General features: G+C 37.0%; 1 protein-coding gene across 1 annotated transcript in view; it reads right to left on the bottom strand.

The window, feature by feature from the left end:
• Nucleotides 1-19,660, bottom strand: part of LOC101739448 (connectin) — a 100,036-nt gene extending 80,376 nt beyond the window's left edge. Inside the window, exon 1 of the mRNA XM_021347608.3 lies at nt 19,382-19,660. The gene's annotated coding sequence lies outside the window, so the exon portion shown is untranslated. The remainder of the gene's footprint in view (nt 1-19,381) is intronic.
• Nucleotides 19,661-20,991: the final 1,331 nt, after the last annotated feature.

The raw sequence follows: 20,991 nt of genomic DNA, 5'->3' as shown, positions 1-20,991 counted from the left end.
CATTCCGTCCGTCTCAGTCAGTCGATCTGTCGATATGTGCAACGAAACTGTCGGTTTATCCTGTCATTGTGAAAGTTGTGTGTGTTGAGTTTCAATAATTGTTATTCAAAAAGTTTTATCTAAACTGAGTTCAATCGAATACGAGTGATGACGAAACTACCGCTCAGCCATACCTGGCGTGCTCCGACATATATATAATTTGAATCTCGGAAACGGCTCCAACGATTTTCATAAAATTTAGTATACAGGGGATTTCGGGGGCGATGAATCGATCTAGCTACGATTTATTTTCAGAAAATGTTGTTTTATTCGTGTTTTCAATAATCAACTCTTCCCGACATCTATTGGCGAATAATAATACTATTTTTACTGGTTTAAAGACACAACAAGACGGCGATTAAAAAAAAAAAGGCGAGCAAAGCTCGGTCATCATCTAGTATATTTATAAACTAAAAAATACATTAAAGTGACAGTAAAACCAGAAAACAGTACTGTTGCGTAAATTTACATAGCTAGTGGCGGTAGGACGTATTCTGAGGCGACGCAGGTAGGTACTACCATCCTCCTCGACCGGGTATCCGTAAATGGATTCCCAAGCGTTAAAAAAAAAAAAAAAAAAAAGGTAGTACCATCCTGGCTAGTTCACTAGCGAAGCTACCAGCTATTGGTTTCAAGGTAAATGATGGCGTATTATGATGTCAATGTTCAACGCTAGCTTCAGTTGTCTCATTTGTGAAATGTTTTACTTAAAACTTGAATTAATTTAACCCAAAATCCAAATTGGCGTAATTATTTATAGCCAATAACAATCAAAAGGGTTTGGGGAAAAAAAACACCATACTATTTTCAGCACATATGTAAATATGCAAACATAAAAAACCTCATTTCCAAGTGGACCCAGCTGACTCTTGGCCTCAGACTGACCGAATATTCCAACTTACGCGGCCTAATACATCCTCCTGATATTTACGTTTGAATTCGAGTTCAAACAGGTCAACTTCCTATCGTTATACAAATATTTCGACTTTCAGATGACATAAAATTAGTAGGATGAAATTGAAATTATGTCAAAAATGTAATTTCATATATTTTCAACTAATTAAAAGTGTCAAGAACGTAAATCGTTATTTTTTGTGGGCTAGCCACATAAGTAATAAATTAAGTTATCATGAACAGACATCTGGCTGATACCGGTATATTAGTTTTGTAATAAAATTCGTATTTGAGATGTTTCCGTGTTTTTTTTTTTAATCCAAATCTTCCTATACTCATTTTTTTTCTATAATTTTGGAACGAAGTTCCTTATCGCGCGTTGTGAAAGGGGGCTAGACGGAAAAAAATCTTACGAAAAGTTGTCACGACACTTTTTAGATCCGTCATTCTGACCAATCAACGTGTAGGCGCTTATCGCGTGACATTGCTCGTATCCGATTGGTCCGCGTAATGAGTAGAGTTTCTCGAGATAGCGTTTCAACAATAGTAATTTAGTTCATAGTATTGTTTTTTTCTTCTTCATAATGCCGTAATTTATTATTATAACTTAAAAAAAAATTACAATTCCTTCACTAATTAATCGAAAGGAACTTCGTTCCATCCGGGTGTCCCTTGACACCTCTGAAATTTTTTATTTTTATTTATGGTTTTATGTGCTATTTTTGGTATGATTATATCCAGCGAGATTTAAAACAATACATATGAAAATAAAAGTTACAGCGCTTAAGTAATGGCGTAATAGTTGACACCTCGCTATGAATGGCGTATTTAAAATGCGAATATAAGATAAACCTGTCAGTACCAACAGATACACAATACAAATACTGTGTCGCAATCCGCCCTTTATTTACTCTGTTACGTAGAGACCCTTTCTTGCCTTCAAACATAAACAAAGGAACGTGACAGAACTTTGTTTATGAAAAATCTTACATAAGATATGTTTCTTGATAATGAACTGTTTTTTGGATTGTTGACAAGAAAATTACTTGAAATCAAATGGTACAAAGTTAGTAGTTTTATTAGAATCACGCCTTCTTAATTGGTGACTGAATCTGTGGTGTTATTGCGCCGAGGGTCGTGGGTTTGATTCCGAAATCGGGAAAACATTGTATGATGAAAATATTTGTTTGCTCTTTGTTTGGGTGTTTGTTATTTATATAGATATACTAGCTGACCCGGCAGACTTTGTAGTGCCTCAATCGATTAATAAAAGACCTAAACTTTTGTATAAAATAAACTTAAAACAAACAAAATCAAAGGAAAAACAAAATTGTTATTTTTTATTTAATTCCCAACATTTTTACGTATTTATCTACCTTTTAAACCTTCTCTGGACTTCCACAAAATATAATTCAAGACCAAAATTAGCCAAATCATTTAAAAATAAATATGTTTGTCAGTCTCTGGTACCTATAACACAGAGAACCTTAATTTGGTGCCGGGTGACCGTGCGTGATTTGTTCGAAGTTATTATTGTAATAAAAAAAAATTATTAAAATAATATTATTTATTTCTTCCTTCATCAGTCATATAGCCTATAGGGTCTAAAAAGCATCGTAGTAACAAAAGTTTAAAATTTTTTGCATTGGTTCGATCGATGATTAAATGTAACTTTAAATATGAGTAGCTAAGAATCTTTTAAAAGTTAACTGTTTATCGAAGAAAAATCGCATTACGTGAGCACGGTGCTATGACAAGAGACGGACAACTGGCAACGTAGCAATCGGTAATGTACCGGAATATACCATGATCGTTAACTACATTTGCTCTGATTATGAGTATTGTTCAAGCCGGCTTTTCGATTTTTTCTTTTGCAGGCGGAAATGGCAGTTTACTGCCCACCTAATAATATTATCATGTTACCTTAAGACATACCTTAAGATACCAGGTCCACCACAATGCCCATTTCTGCTGTGAAGCAGTAATGCATTTCGCTTTAAGGGTGGGGCAACCGTTGTAGCTATACTGAAATCTTAGAACTCATATGTCAAGGTCAGTGACGGAATTTACGTTGTAGATGTCTATGGGCTCCAGTAACTACTTAACACCAGGACAGCCGTGTGCTCGTCCATCTATCTAGGCAATAAAAAAAACACTGGTGAAAACAAAATTAAATACAGTGTCTATCCATCTTCAGCACACTGCTCAAAAGTTCCCAAAAGCATCTGTTGATATCACAGTCCCTTCTAAGCCCAACTGAAATCAGGCCAGTAATTTTAATTAGCTGAAACACGACGCAGTATTATTACAGTCGCACAATTCCAGGGATTAACAACGTGTAGGCTTCGTGCTAATCTCGGGATGTTAAATTTTCGCGTCTCAAGAGTCCTGCCGGTTTAATGATACCCCCAAGTTATGGCTTACTCGGTTTATGAGCGAACTATATTCCAGTACTCGAGACCTCCAAATTTGATGGTTTGTTTATCGTTACTGTTGATTAGCTTTCGGGTTCTTGCTTCGGCAGATGATTAGCATCGACTTCGATGCATATTTTATTTTTAACCGACTTCAAAAAAGGAGGAGGATCTCAATTCGACTGTATGTTTTTTTATGTATGTTACCTCATAAGTTTTGACTGGATGAATCGATTTTGATGATTCTTTTTTTATTAGAAAGCTGACGCTTCCCGTGTGGTCCCATCTCCATTTAGTCCAGTTCTGATAATGGTATCCATGAATGAAATAGATGAATAACTCAATAACTCAATATGACGCCAACCGATTTCGATGATTATTGTTTTTAGTGTATATTAATTTGTTTTGGAATATCTTTTTTCCTATTTGAAGTCGGTTTTTGTTAAAGCATATATATTTACAATTATTTATTGAATTGACCGATAAATCATTTTACAGCCCATCTGATGTCAAGCCATTATTGAAGACGATAGACATCAGAACGTGATTGCTGGCACCCACCATGAGATTTGAGGCCTGTGGTTTCATTGTCAATCAAAGGAGTAAATACAAATATAAATTTTAGTGGGCTTAATTTTCATATCCATTGATCGTAGAGATAAACCGTGAACATGTGTTTTAAGTTCACATTCCAGAAGATTAAAGGCTTATTTTTATTAAAAAACTGGTATCAGCCTCCGGGATTTGAATACAGACATTACCGCATCGCTCGTTAAGAGCAGACCAAGCGACTCACCCTTGTCCATGACGACCTAGCATTGATTCCATTTCATAAAACTTATTCAACGATAAAACATGATAACGTGTTTCGGAAGTGTATCATTTGTTTACTTTTGTACAAAGCAACAATAATGTTGAAGGTTTCGTTAGGCTGTTTTTACTTCATACTTTATTTATTATAAAAAAAAGAAAGAACACAGTATTCCTAACCTCAAAGTACATGTTATTATCCGCAACATGCTTCGTCAGATTACAGAAATAGAGTTATCAGCAACATGCTTCGTCAAAAAGTACAATACTTACTTTCAGCTGCAAGCGTCGTCATGTTTTGTATTTATCTGTTCTTCGTTCATGCTCAGAATCATTCGTTCACATTGGTGGTGGGACCTCTTGTGAGTCCGCACGGGTAGGTACCACCACCCTGCCTATTTCTGCCGTGAAGTAGTAACGCGTTTCGGTTTGAAGGGTGGGGCAGTAGTTGTAACTATACTTGAGACCTTAGAACTTATATTTCAAGGTGGGTGGCGCATTTACGTTGTAGATGTCTATGGGCTCCAGTAACCACTTAACACCAGGTGGGCTGTGAGCTCGTCCGTCCATCTAAGCAATTAAAAAAAACATCCTAACTCTTGACATTCACCAACCGTGTTCGATGCGTTGTCGTAAGCATGCAAAAGTAAAGCCTAAAGCTCATTGTTACTTCTTGTGGTATATTTAGCGGTAATGGTAATTTAGTAGTAATTGAGAATAATTATGTAAATGTGTTGCCCACACTAAGACACCATCCTCGTGCTAGATTAGAGATTAGATTATAAAAAAAGTTGAGAAAAATACTATACGCTGTATACAGAGACTTTGAAAAGAATTTTAATCTAAGATCACTAAGGAAATGCATTTAGAAAGTATCAAAGAGCTCATAGTGAAAAATCTTTGCTTTCACGAAGATAAAATCTTATAGAAATTGAAAGGATATCGCAAAAGGAGGAGAAAGATTTTTTTTTTTTAAAACCCTGAAAGTTTCCTTAAAGTCACGTTTCTCAAGCATTTGATCGGTTTTAGATGGTTTATATTAGCTTTAAGAGGTTAAGATTAATGTTAAATTGAAAAGAAATCTTTTATAATAAGTCAAATACGTAGTTTTTCGCATTCGTGGCCCGGTGTCGCAATACATCTCTTCGTTTAACAGATAGAAGGCTACAAATTACTTGAGCTCCCATTATATTTTACTGAATTTTTTATTTTCATATATAAAATATTATTGTGCATAGACGCGTGGACGGGTTCATGGCGCATCTAGTACTGAGTTGTTCCCGAAGCCCTTAGACATCAACAAGTTAATACCGCCTTTAATACCGCCGTTAATACCCACCTTAGAGATGAAGTCTTAGTATTTTTTTTTTATTTTTTTTTTATTGTTTAGATGGGTGGACAAGCTCACAGCCCACCTGGTGTTAAGTGGTTACTGGAGCCCATTGACATCCACAATGTAAATGCGCCACCCACCTTGAGAGATAAATATTTCCGCTTGAAGGGTGTGGCAGCCGTTGTAACTAAAAAAAACAAAACAACGGCTACCTCACCCTTCAAGCCGAAACGCATTACTGCTTCACAGCAGAAATAGGCAGGGTGGTGGCACAAGAGGTCCTACCACCAGTAATTACGCAAATTATAATTTTGCGGGTTTGATTTTTATGACACGATGTTATTCCTTCACCGTCGATCGTGAACATTTGTTAAGTACATATTTCATTAGAAAAATTGGTACCCGCCTGCGGGATTCGAACGCCGGTGCATCGCTAGATACGAATGCACCGGACGTCTTATTATCCTTTAGGCCACGACGACTTCAAATTCGGTCAAGTCCGGCAATTTCCTCCTGGTTCAAAAGGGAGCAATGGTATCTTACACATGTGGGATCACAATACGAACTACTACCAATAAAAATCATGTACTAACCTATCTGAAAAGCAAATGAGCTACTCACCGGATCCAAGGGATAACAGAACTTAATTGCCGTTACTAGGCCTGGTACTAAGCGAACATGAAATTTAATTATTAATTAAATTGTAACAACTGGCGTCGCTCCCTTCGAAAATGGATAACTCTGGAAATTTTGCATACTTTATTTTTCAAACATACACATACATATATTCAATGTGTGTTTCTTCCGATTACCATTTCAAAATTTAAATAAAGCTAATACATACTAGTGTAAGTCAGACTTTGACTAATACTGGTCTTTACACTGTTGTTGTCAAAGATATAATTAGTCATGTGACATGACTTTAATGAAATAGTCAACCGATCGAAAGCAAAATCTGGAAATAAAACGTATATAATAATATATATAGGAACACGTTTTAACAGATGCATAACGAGCACTTAACAAGAGGAACATTCGAGAAAAATAAAATACACACGTCTCCTCCAAGTCCTTTTTTTACAAAGAAACGCGCAGATCAAACGGTTTGCTTCATATTGTCAAAGCGCTGCTAACAAGTCTCGCTGACTCGTGTGATTTTTGTAGCCATTGTCAATGTCACATGTACGTGGTAATAAGTGATTCGAACGTAATGACTCATATTCTGATGACTGACTTCATATGACTTCTTATTTAAGTCTTTTTTGGGGAATGGTACTTACCATTTTATTTCTATTCCGTATACGTGCTCATTCTTAATTATGTTCACGAGAGCTCAGGGTCAGTTCTCCAATCCCGTTAGAAAAATGGTATCGTAACTCTCAGGGACGACCTCAGTCAGGCAACACTTGACAGAAATGATCTCTGAAAACGCATATTATAGCCTACTCTCACAGTGGGGAGCGCTTTTGACCTCAGATAGGGATTCAAAGCGCATGTCCATGAGTGCCAAGTTTAGTGCCGTAGCTCCAATTGTAGTTGTGAATCAGTAGGGGCGGGCCTGGCACGGAACCGGTGGCAGGTTCCCTCAACTTTGTCAGATTGAAAGTAGTGGTAGGTAGTAGTGTACTAAGTTAGATTAAATTCGTGTTTCGTTGTGAAGAGAAGAAGAAAACAGAGAGAAGCTGCCATCTAGCACCGCCACACCGTTGCATCAAGCTTAAGAATATTTATAAATACATATTAAGCATATATGTATTGTCGATGCCTTATAGCTGTATACGTATACACACCCGTCAGGTACTTTAACCTTGTCCCAAATAGCGCTATGACATATACTTTTACCCTGACCACTTTTCATCAGCTGGACTGCATTTTCTCATGCTTAAGATAAAGTTCAACCTCAAAAAAAAAAACAAAGCGAACATAGTCTATGTCAACAGTGATGACCATCATTAACGTAACGCTACTAACCAGCTTCAATCGTTACACAATGGAACCTAAAACAACATTGTTGTATCCCGTTTCCCCTTGTCACGTGCAAAAGGTATTAAATTAAAATACTTCACGAGTTTGAAACTCAAGAACTCGTGTTTCAACCCTTTTAAGCCCAAACACTTTTACTTTACAAAGTTAACGCTCTGTGTTGTAAAGGAGTTGCGCTTATGGCCTGAGTGAAAGGGAAGTCTTGTTCCCAGGATTTCCTATGGGAGCACTCCTGAACGATATTCAAGGGAGGGTGTTTAAACTGCCCTAATTAAATTCCGTCCTAAAATAATAGTTGGATGCGCCTTTTTTCGTCTTAATTTTAATTGAGTTCTGTGTATTCGTTCGGTCCCTTTTTGATAAGATTTTTTTGTTGCTATTTTAGCTACATTGACAATTTTGCAAGTCTATACTTATACATTAAGGATATTTAAATATGCCAGGGTTTCCACAGTAACAAGTTTCAATATTGAACTGAGGATTGGATGATGAAACAGTTCGTTTAAAATACTTGATACTTAATGAATCAAGTTGTTCAGCAATTTTTATCTCCACTGTGTTAGTATAATTAATATATTGTAATATTGTTTAGAATTAGAATTTTTATGTCATATTAATTGAAAAGTTATTTGTATTGTGGATTAAATAAATGTAATTATTATTATTATAAATGCAATCACTGACTTTGTCTATTTCTACTGTGAAGCTCATCTAAGTTTCATTGCGTAATTATTAGTGAATATTTAAGTTGTCCCAAAAATGTTAAAAGATAACATTTCTATTGGATGGCTGTATGTGAAATTAAATGTGTACATCACAGAATCAAAGCATGAAATATCAGGAACTGTTTAAAAGTAAATATCATAGTAAGAGCTCATTATATTATAGCAGTGCTAATAATGTAGACAGCCACTAAAGTTTAAAACAATTCGTGTTCGATTTTCTGCATATAATTTTTAATGACAAATATTTAAAAAGACTTTGTTTTCCTTTGCAAGCTTTGTCATTGGAGGCAATGTTATTTTTCCAAGATCAATGATCTAGTAAAACAATCTAAGCACGATATAATAATATGACACACAGCATTTCAGTTTCTTTTGAATGATAGGAACACTCCAAACTTTTTGGAACATTTTGACTAGCTTGTGGTACGCAATTTCTTTATAAAATATTATTCATTTCCGTTGGGGCTTCAGTGTTTCGGGGATATTAATTATCTGCTTATTGATGTGGGTTTACTTTCTTAATAAAACGAAATTAATAAGGGGGAAAAAAACTAATTAATTATTTTTTGAAAAGTAGACAGTTGACGCTACTCGTCGATATTGACGATATCAGAGTCATAAACTGACCATAGAAGATTTTTTTTTCGATAAGAAGCTGCTAGATAATCTTGATCTTAAAATATTTATTTAAAATAGCTAAAGGTAATAAAAAAAAATTCACTACACAGTTTGAGATAGCCCTAAACACGTCATTTCGGATTCTTCCGATCCACTAACGGTGCTTTTAGGTGCCTCAAGCACTGGTCACCGCTCTCATCGAATGGGTTTGACGAGTAAATTAGCCCACAGACACAGCCCACTGAGTTTCTTGCCGGATCTTCTCAGTGGGTCACGTTTCCGATCCGGTGGTAGATTCTGCGAAGCACTGCTTTTGCTAGGGTTAGTGTTAGCAACGCCCCCAGATTGGAGCCCTGAGAGCTTACGTACTCGTTAGGTTACACTGACATAGAATCTAAAGGCAACCAGCTTACGTAGGGGAAAAAATATGATACATACATAATGTTCCCATTATTTATATATACCTGCAAACAAAACTAGTGCTTTTCTACAAAAAATTGTGATTTCCAATTTGAATTTGTATTTTTAAAAAGAAAGTCAACTACCTAACATTATGACTGGAGTGTTATTTCGGGTCAGTGGCATAGTTTGTACGATCCTAGCAAATAATTCAAAGTGACCGTTACACAGCTTTACGAGCTTTGAGCTTGGTGCTTGTGTAAGCACGGCTGTGTCAACGCGATGAGGTCTGTGTGGGTTGTTCTGCATCTAGCTTTGGCATTTGGAGTATATTGAATGTAAAGATACGAAATACATCAGATACATATAAATATGTTATCTAACTAAGCTAAATTTGTAGTGAGTTGCTTATAAGCACTTATCTCTAGCTGCTACCAACCACCTGCCTAACTGTATCCTCCCCTTATTCCTGTTTTGGTCGGTACTTCAAACCCTGTCATTCCCATGGTTGATATGCAGGAGACGGTTTTTTTTTGCTTAGATGGGTGGACGAGCTCACAGCACGCTTGGTGCTAAGTGGTTACTGGAGCCCATAGACATCTACGACGTAAATGCGCCACCCACCTTGAGATATAAGTTCTAAGACCTCAGTATAGTTACAACGGCTGCCCTACCCTTCAGACCGGAACGCGTTACTGCTTCACGGCAGAAATAGGCAATGGTACCTAACCGCGCGGTCTCACAAGAGGTCCTACCACCAGTAAAAAGCCGAAGATTTAAGCCAAATGTAACTACGGTCTGATCACATGCTGTGTCGATCTCTGTTAGTGGGAAAAGAGTGAGAAAAATACTGATGATGTGAAGAAAAACTGTTTCTACAATACATTTCAATCGCTGAATTCTAAACACGTAAATATATTTTTTATTTCTTTAAAAAGTATGTTTTCATTGAATTTAACATGAGATTAATTTCAAAAATCACAGAGTATTTTAATAAAATAATATTAAAATACGATTATATTTAATCTGAAATATTTCAAACATTTCGAACGAGTTGAGAGTAATACAGACATGAGCGATTTTTTTTTTCTTTAATGTGTTACATATTTCATTTATGTTTTTCATGAATTGTTATTGTAGCGAATAGAGATTTCTCAAAAAAAATTTTTTTTTTATTGCTTCGATGGATGTACGAGCTCATAGCCCACCTGGTGTTAAGTGGTTACTGAAGCCCATAGACATCTACAACGTAAATACGCCACCCACCTCGCCAGCTATTTTTTCTCAACTTTGGATATTTCAGGTTTTTTAGTGACTTCAGTGGCAGATCAGCACACGACTCACCTTAGGGCGAGTGACGACCCAGTTTATCAATACCAGCAATGCTATGAGCGCTGTTAAGCTACTGCCTATCGGTCACAGTCAAAGACATAACTCACACTTATCTTTATTTACTTGTTACATAGCGTTTTTTTTTTTATTGCTTAGATGGGTAGACGAGCTCACAGCCCACCTGGTGTAAAGTGGTTACTGGAGCCCATGGACATCTAGAACGTAAATGCGCCACCCACTTTGAGATATAAGTTCTAAGATCTCAGTATAGCTACAACGGCTGCCCCACCCTTCAAACCGAAACGCATTACTGCTTCACGGCAGAAATAGGCAGGGTGGTGGTACCTACCCGCGCGGACTCACAAGAGGTCCTACCACCAGTAAAGTAATTTATTTATCTTGACACTGGAGCGATGAATCAACGCGTTTTTCTCACACGAGCCGTTTGTGACATTTCTCAAGTTATTCCTTCAACGAATCGAGAAGTCGTTTTACATATTGAGTTACTCAATCGGCTGTCATCGGCAAATTGCCTAGAAACGTGCTATCGGCTGACGTGCTGGAATTCATAATCTGCTTGTATCTCCATGAACACGTTTTATATTGACTAAGGTTATCATCGAATTTGTAAGAAGCAGAAGTGTACGTATATTTTAACCTTTTTTTTTCATATCGAAAGACTATTTTGGCTTAAGCGAAATTTCGCACTGCAAAGTAATCGATATAACTACGTGGAATCAAGAATCGAAACTTTTAGCCGTCAAGTTGGTTTTAGTTTGCTTTGAGATAGGCAGAGGCTTGGCTCTGCCCCTGGCATTCCTGAAGACTATAGGCGACGATAATCACTCACCATTAGGTGGGCCGTATGCTCGTCTGCCAACAAAGGCAATAAAAAAAATCCAGCTCACACCTGTCACCTCCTGGTCTATGTGACTTTGATTCTAATTATAACACAATCTCTGGGTAATTAAAAATGATTGAGTGTTTATTTATTTATTTAGACACACCAACAGCAATACATACAAAACATTCAAGCTTAAAATTAACAATAGTATAAAATTAAGTACTGCTATGTAAGCCAGTTACAGGTATGTACAGCAATCTCACTGTGACATGTTACAGCAATTCTTCAAACAACGGAAAAATAGGTTAAATTTAAATGTTAACAGTACGACATAAAAAAAAAAAACGTGAAAGATTTATTGGAGATGCTCTTGGCTATCACGTTCGTGTCATCACACCATCATCAATTCACTAATAGTATCTAGAACCAGAAAACAGCCTTGGGGGAGGCCTATATTCAGCAGTGGATGTCTGTGAGCTGAAGTATAGGATACGGTAAGATCTAGAACCTCTATATTCATTCCCTAAAAGCTTGTAGAGATCTTTCTGATTGTCTATATAACCAAATCAATGATTCTTTAAAACGTGAAGCAGTAATACGTTTCGGCTTGAAGGGTGGGGCAGCCGTTGTAACTATACTTGAGACCTTAGAACTTATATCTCAAGGTGGGTGGCGTATTCGCGTCGTGAATGTCTATGGGCTCCAGTAACCACTTAAGACCAGGTGGACTGTGAGCTCGTCCTCCCATCTAAACAATAAAAAAAATACGTGATCAGACAGTGTTTTTTTGTTATTTTTTTTACTAATATACAGGCTTACACTGATCGAGTGTATTAATATGTATTGCAAGGCTATGCAAGGAAAATAGTTTTTGGTACTATAAATACAAATCCACGGTGCTGTGTTCAATTCAAAAGTTCATTTAAATAAAGCTACATGCAAACGAGTACCCGTCAAAGGGTTGCAGATTGGAAATTCGTTTGAGTCACTAAAGGCTGGTAGGCCAAAGAGTTCTATGTTCAAATTCACAATAATTTATATTGTTACGCGCTGCGGGTCCGGGATAAATAAATGTTCCACCAAAGTACAACTTAAAACCTTATTTATCGCTTAGAACACTCACAGAACACTTTAAAATTCTTAATTCAGTTCTTGCGCTTCGCTTCAGGTGATCCGTTTGCTGTTTCGCTTCGATTAGTTCCGATTACTGACTGCCTGCGTGCCATCTCTGCAACGCTTTTATAGTCGAGATGAAATCCTTAGAAGCGTCGAGAATATTCCACACATTTCGAGTAATGTGTTTCCGCTATCTGACAATAGATGGCGTTGTACTTCTCGAGCGTTCTAGATGCTACTAGATCATTCGATATTCGTTCGGCTATTCGGCGATAGATGGCGTTACTCTTACCGGCGTTACAATATCAATTCGGACGTCACTGAGCGTGTTTAAAGTCCAATTAAATTACCACCAGTTCTAAGAAGAACGATGTGCGACTCAGAAGAACCATCGAAGAAAACCTAACGAGCCATATCTTTTATGTAAATGTTGCTTTTTTGCCAACATAACCGAAGTTCAAGTAACAAAAAGATACATTAACGAAATTGCAATACACACTGAATTGAAAGAGCCCGGTGCGAGAGCTTCACTATCACACAGCGGCATCTAATAATAAAAAATACTTTCATTCGCATACGTTATTTGACAGTTTCCTTAATGTTTTAGGGAAACGAAAAAACGGAGATCTTCCACCGAGCGCATGATTTTGCTCGCTAGACCGACGGTCTGAATGTTTTTTTTTATGGTCTTTGTAGGCAGACGAGCATACGGCCCACCTTATGGTAAGTGGTCACCGTCGCTCATGGACGTCACCAATGCCAGGGGCAGAGCCAAGCCGCTGCCTACCGTTAAGTACTCTCCGCAAGCCTCGTTTGATGAAGGACATGTCATAGCGGGGAGTTCGTTCCAAAGCCGGATGGTGCGTGGCAAAAAAGATCTTTGGAAACGCACCGTCGATGAACCCAGCGGTTCCAGATAATATGGATGAACTCTGCTCCGATCGCGGGAGTTGCGATAGTAAAAAGGAGATGAGTGATCATCTCGAATAATTCCTAAGTTAATACTCGGAAGTTGTGTGTATGCAATTTCATCTTGAAAATATCGTTAAGTTGATTCAGGAATCCGTCAAATATCTTTTTTTTTATTATACACTCCGGTACAAATCTATAAACAGGTAATAAATTAACGTTCTGTGATATATTTCTAGTTACTCACGGAAGACTCACTCACTTAGAGAATCCTGCAATTCAAGTCGATGCTTTTTTCTAGTGTTCATATTACGCAAGCAACAGGAATTTGTTTATTTTTACGCACACACATAAAATTTTATCTAGATTCTATATTTCTACAAACTTTTTTATTGCTTAGATGGGTGGAGAGCTCACGGCGCGCTATGACGTGGTTATTCGAGTCCATAGACATCAACAACGTATGTACGAGTATATACCTCACTCACCTTTAGTATGAGTTTTAAATCTCAGTTGCCCCACACAACGGATGCCCCACCTTTCAAACCGAAACTCATCACTTTTTCGCAGCTAAAATAGGCAGAGTGGTGGATCCATCTAAGCTATTCATGCGGGGATTCCCTCATGTGCACATTATAAATACCATTCTTATCTTCTAAGTCCAAACGACTAAGAAGAAGAATCAACGACTTTGCGATAGGTTTCAAAGGACTTGTAAATCTTGGACGTATACAAGAAATAAAAAGGGACTGGTTATTAAACACCTATACTATATATAGTACGGAGAGGGGGAGAGGATTCCAGCAAAGAGTCTCTTGAGAGTCTTAGCTCTACCCTCCCCCCATGGTTAGGTTAGGTAAGTTACTTAGGATTAGGTGTGGTGGTGCACGTCGCCATCATTTAGTAAGCTAATTGTGAGATAGATATAAGTAAGTCTAAGTAAAACGTCTAAGTAAAAAGTCTAAGTAAAACCACGGGGAGGAGCTGTTGCCGACCGCGGGAGACGAAGAATGGGAGATCCGAAGAGGAAGCCACACCAGCACATATTGACAACCCAGCAAACACATCATCCCGGCCTTGTCAGGCAGGGAGTCTACACCCGGGCAGAGAGGGTTACCCTGAGGCCTATTTTAAAGGAACTATTTTAAGAAGTTTTTTAACAAGCAATTTACTTGCTGTCACCATGGAAGACAATGATATTAATGAAGTGAATGACCTCACGATTTCCACAAGGCTGACGTCATCATTTTAAATATGAAGCCAGTCACAGTAGCAGGAAGTAGGCCATAAGACCAATTCATAAGAGTTGAGGACGTAAATAGCTGCATTGTAAAGGCTATTTGTACGTTTTCACTGCGTCAAACGCACCAGAAGATTATAATGTGCTCACCCGTGTGTACAGAATTCCAATGACCCATAAAATCCTTCGTTGGTTGGATATTAATAAATGAATCCTTGCTAACGAAAATGTGATAGAGCTTTCCGGATTCAGGAGAGATAGCTTTGTTGAAGATATTTGATATTCGGTATTCGGATGTGCATGTTTCTAGTCGCGCATGCATTGTTGGTACTCATAATAAATTAATAGTGCTTACTAAACGAATATCAGGTACATCCATATTTAGATATTATCATGTACGAGTATACTGTGTTAAAAATGTTAATATTTGTATGATTAAACTTCAAATAGTGAGGACGTTGCGAGCGCGCGTGGCGTAGCACCAACAAATATTGAGCATACTTTTTTTATTGCCCTTGTAGGCAGACGAGCATACGGCCCACCTGATGGTGAGCGGTTACCGTCCCCCATGGACATCAGCAATGCCAGGGGCAGAGCCAAGCCGCTGCCTACCGCTTAATACTCTCCACAAGCCTCGTTTGAAGAAGGACATGTCATAGCGCTCGGGAAACACCGTGGAGGGGAGCTCATTCCATAGCCGGATACGTTCAGTTTCGGAAGTTTGCGCTGAACGCTAAAGGATAAGACGCCCGGTGCCCTCAAATGGAGCGATTCGATTTTGTCCATGCTCAAATCCTGCAGGCGGGTACTAATTTTCGTAAGCGTAGCAGTAACGCGTTTCGGTTTGAAGGATGGAGCAGCCGTTTTACTATATAAAATTGAGTATTTACATTTCATGTCTCGTGGTGGGTGGTGAAATTTACGTTGATAATGTCTATGAGCTTCTGTAACCACTTCATACCAGATAATTATAAAAAAAAAACTGTTATTGATGTACATATTGAAAGGTAATAGAAAAATCAAGGATAGTTCTATATCGCATCTTGTATCTTTGGTAGGCAGCGGCTTGGCTCTGTCCCTGGCATTGCTGAAGTCCATGGGCGACGGTAACCACTCACCATCAGGTGGGCCGTATGCTCGTCTGCCTACAAGGGTAATAGAAAAAAAAAAAGACTTAGAATACCTTAACTCCAGATGTTATATGAGTTGGTACGCAAAACTAAAAAGATTAGAGGTGATTTAGATGTGGTAAATAGCAGCCGTATTCTGGCCGAACTAGAAGTTTGCAGCTACCGGCTGTTGGAGCAATACACAGAATTGTGCGTATACAAAACATCAGCCGAAACAAGGTTTAGTCAGACATCGGATCGTAGTCACGAAGCTCGAATTCGAAACTTTGTTGTCAAAACAACTACAAGCTTTGCGGTCCGATTTTAGCCGCGAGAGAGTTATAGCGCAAAATTCAGTACCAGCGTTTTAGTATATACTAACCTACATAAGTTGTTTTGAGATATTAATTAAAATTGATTATGTTAAGTGCGGTGATTCAAGCAAGAATGAGTAGAATATGGTTGTTAATTTCACTACATTATTAAAAACAAGGCTTGTTGTTTTTTTGTTGTACACAGTTATTACTCCCATATTACTTACTAGCGACCAACCCTCGCTTTGCTTCGGAAACATTCAATTTTATTATTAATAGCTGAGTCCCGCGATGTAAGCTGCGGTTATTGTCGTACCGCGGATGACGCCGCGGTGCGAAGCAAGTCTTAAGTAGCCTAAGTTACTCCTTATATCATCAGCTACCGATCAGTGAAAGTTTCGTCAAAATCGGTCCAGCCATTCCAGAGATTAGCTGGAACAAACAGACAGACAGACAGACGGACAGACAGACAAAAATTGTATAAAATGTTATTTTGGTGTATTACCGTATACACATTCATATGCATGTAGTAAAAAGCGGTTATTTCAATATAACAAACAGACACTCCAATTTTATTTATATGTTTAGATGTATAGATTAAAGAATGGAGGAAGTCTGAAAGTGGCGCCTGTGACAGAGAACATGAGAAGTGCGCGTTTGAGATGGTATGGACATGTGATGAGACGAAATGACAATGAGGTTGTTAAGAGAGTTTTAGTTATAAATGTGAAAGGCTTTAGAGGAAGAGGTGGACTTAAGAAAAAATGGATGGATTGCAAGAAAGATGATATGTGTAAGAAGGAAGTGAGCGAAGAAAGGGTATATGATAGAGGAGTATGGAAGGAGAAAACATGTTACGTCGACCCCAGGTGATTGGGAGAAGGGCAGAAGAATGATGATTACTTATTAAGGAAATGTTCTTAAAGGCTGGGCATTTTTGTATCGAGCGATAAAACTATGCTGACACTTGGATTCTAGTGGCAGCTTACAATTAAAAACTCGCCTGTCACATATTCCCAAAAGTCATCAACAAAGAAAGAAAAAAATGTGCTTTAAAAATGAAGCCCGAAATAAATAAATACCTAATTACTCATAGTACCGATACGACGTAGTCTGAGACTACGCGAGCTCATCTCTGGGGTATTCATCACCTTAGCTATTACTGCTTTTTAAGAGTGGCACAGCCTTGAAACAGGCTTAAGATGAATTTATTACCGACATTCTCTTTTCATAAAAAAAAAAATAAGCCGCTGTGATTTTTCCTGAGGACTACAAAGTTTTTATCGTATTTTTTTAATAAGTTGTCCTTTGATGTCTTATAACAAGTTCTATGGATTTTATTAACAAATATGGTTACAGGGTATATTTAAATTTAACAATAATTTTAACTTAACATTTTCTTTTTAAAATAGCTACTAGAATATTCCGGGAATCAGTATTTGAGACACACCGTTTTCAGATCAGATCACTGTTTTAGACAGCAACTTGGCTCTGCTCCTGGCATTGCTGAAGTCCATAGGCGACGGTTACCACTCACCATCAGGTTTGCCGTATGCTCATCTGCCTACAAGGGCAATAAAAACAAACCTATTGATGCAAATATTGAATGTCTCTTTTAACTAGCAATTTATTTTTCAGCGGGGGCTCATTTCTATTCTCTTTTTTTTTTAATGTGGCTACATGCTCACCAGATCTCAGCGAATTTAAGTCTTGACGGATATAGTATGTAATTTTGTTCTTATGTCAGTCAAAGTTAGCTAATAATATCGAGTTGTAAAAGATTTTTGTTAAAGCCAAAAAGTTTTCCGGTACAAAGATTGAATATCCCAAAATCATAAAAGGAATATAATAAAGATACTCAGTCAGGCCGCCTTTTTTTATAAAGATGTTCCTTTTAGTATCAGCTTAAGATAGGTACATACCTCAAGTAAAATCTCGTAGTTGTGAGCGTAACAGTCTTTTTTTTTTAAATATTCTCCAACAGTCATCGATAAACCATACAGAAAATAACTGACTTATTTATGAGAAATTTGAAATTTATTATTAAAAAAAAAAACAATTTTAATATTTCACAGGGATATTTTTAAACCATTGATTCAATAATTTAATTCGAAGTTGTCGTGGCCTAAGGGATAAGATGTCCAGTGAATTCGTATCAATACTTCTAATGAAATACGTACTTAACAAAGGTTCACGATTGACCTCCACGGTGAAGGAATAAGATTGTATATATATATATAATAAAAATTAAACCCACAAAATTATAATTTGCACAATTACTGGTGGCAGGACGTCTTGTGAGTCAGCACGGGTAGGTACCACCACCTTGCCTATTTCTGCTGCGAAGCAGTAATGCGTTTTGGTTGACAGGGCGGAGCAGCCGTTGTACGTTACAAGTGAGATCTTAGAACTTATATCCCGAGGTAGGTGGCGGAATTTACGTTGTAGATGTCTATGGGCTCCAGTAACCATTCAGCACCAGGTGGGTCGTGAGCTCGTCCACCCAACTAAGTAATGACAGAAAAAAATATTTTTCTAAAAATCCCTTACTCTTGTCATGTTAATTAATTATGTGATTTTTCCTTACATACTATTAATATTTTTGCAGTGTAGTGTGTATTGGTCACATTATTAAGAGAGATAAATATAGTTAAAAAGAATCAGATGTTTTAGGTTTTAAGTGGCTTCGGATGTTAGGAAAAACTATTGCGCCATTTATAATGTCATCATAGCCATCATTTTGTAAAATAAATGTTATAATAGGAAATACAACTCTCTATGCCGTATTCTTGTATGGAATATAAAGAAAGTCGGAACATTTTTTTTAATTAAATTTCTCTAAGAAAATCTGTAATTAATGTTTTTTTTTAATGACTTCTATGAATTTTTTAAGGGTAAATTTATACCTAAAAAATCGGTACATAGTCTTACTTATTATCAAGCAAGATCAAAGTTTTCGTGAACATCATGAGATATTTGAATATTTTTCAAATATTAAAAATTTAATTCTAAGAGCCACGCATTAATATATTGTGATTTGAAAATGTAATTCAATATTGAATTAAGCTTGATTCAGCTTTTAATAATGAATCTGATTTTCTTATACTTCTTATAATCCAAATATCGATATTCGAGAAGAAAATACGGCATACTGCAGCTTAAATACTGAAACTCGGTTCACGTGATTCTAATATATCACATTTAAATCATCAGAAGCGTTGTCAAAAACACGCCTATAATTCGATCAATAAAATACTAACTGCACGCTGAAAATCTTTTACAACAATACAAAAAAATCTTACCAGCTATTTCCGTCAGAAGCAAACAAAAAATCCTTTTCAACTCCGCATCCCAAGATTCATTAGCAAAAGATACGAAAACCACACACAAGTATAAAACCAAACACTGCGCACTCAGTCCAACTCACAATTGTTCATAAAACAGTTCAAATAACTTTTGGTGCCTGTGAAAAACGCTTATGAGTTTTTCCGCGTAATCTCGTTCCGTTAATTCGGAAAACGCGTCTACGCTCCGTAGGCGTCCGCGTAGCACTGTGTGACGCGCAGTCTCTGAATCAACCGTAGACCGAAATGACTACGGTAGTTATCAGGGAGCTACGACGTAGCGCTACGACACTCATAAATTATGATAAACGCTTTATTTAATTACGTATGGTACATTTTTTTTATCTAAATTTAAATTTCAAATGAGAATAATTGTTTGCATTCAATTTCGAAGGGTCTTTTGAAACCAATTTTATCGGTGAGATTTATTTGGTGTTTTTTTTTTATTTATTGCTTGCTTATTGGGTGCACGAGCTCACAGCCCCTCTGGTGTTAAGTGGTTACTGGAGCCCATAGACATTTACAACGTAAATGCGCCACCCACCTTGAGATATAAGTTATAAGTTCTTACACCGTACTACTTACAACGGCTGCCCCACCCTTCAAGCCGAAACGCATTACTGCTTCACGGGAGAATTAGACAGGCGGTGATACCTACCCGCGCGGACTCTCAAGAGGTCCTACCACCAGTAATGATATGATTCAAGTCATACAGACCACAAGAAAGATAATGTTGTTTATTAAATAATCTTCACACTTCTAAAGAATTTGTTTTTCGAAAGCTCTACGAATTTATATACCAATCTTAGGTTTATTATTTTAGTATGACAATTAGGCAGACGAACTCAAGATTCTCTAATGAAGTAACTATTGTCCTTCGTTACCGAGGTCTGTAGAAATCATGGTAAGAATGCTGCTACCCCATTCCTTACCCTTTTGTTACAGATATAAAATTAAATTAAAATTATTTGTATTGAGAGAGAGAGAGAGAGTATTCTTTATTGTACACCAAAAAAACAAATGAACAGTGCGATACATTAAAAACAAAAAGTACAATTGGCGGTCTTATCGCTAAAAGCGATCTCTTCCAGACAACCATCAGGTGGACAAGAATCATTTGGAAACGAACTACGCGCGGTGTACCATTCCAGTGAAATACATATACAGATATGTACACATACATATACACATACATATCTCTGTAAATATACATAAAATTAATACAAAGTATTATAATATAATAATAATTATTAGAAATAAAAAAAAAAAAAAAATTAAGTTTAAATTTTGCTTCTTTACATATAAATAAGAATAAGCAATTTACATATAAAAGATACTTAAAATACCTTTGAAACATATACAATTTAAGTAGATACCAATTTCAGAAATTTACCCTATCACATATTAAATCGGTTGACTAGTATTTAAAAAATGTTCCTTAATGAGGCGTTTGAACGACTTTAATGTTTCAGCATGTCGTATACGTACCGGGAGAGCATTCCACAAACGAATAGCTTGAACAGTAAAGGAATGATCGTAGAACCTTGTCGAATGCACTGGCATCATTA

The sequence above is a fragment of the Bombyx mori genome, chromosome 18 (assembly GCF_030269925.1).
Source record: "Bombyx mori chromosome 18, ASM3026992v2".
In the NCBI taxonomy this organism is placed as follows: domain Eukaryota; kingdom Metazoa; phylum Arthropoda; class Insecta; order Lepidoptera; family Bombycidae; genus Bombyx; species Bombyx mori.
Note: the sequence above shows the minus strand (reverse complement) of the source record. Positions and strands in the feature narration are given on the sequence as shown.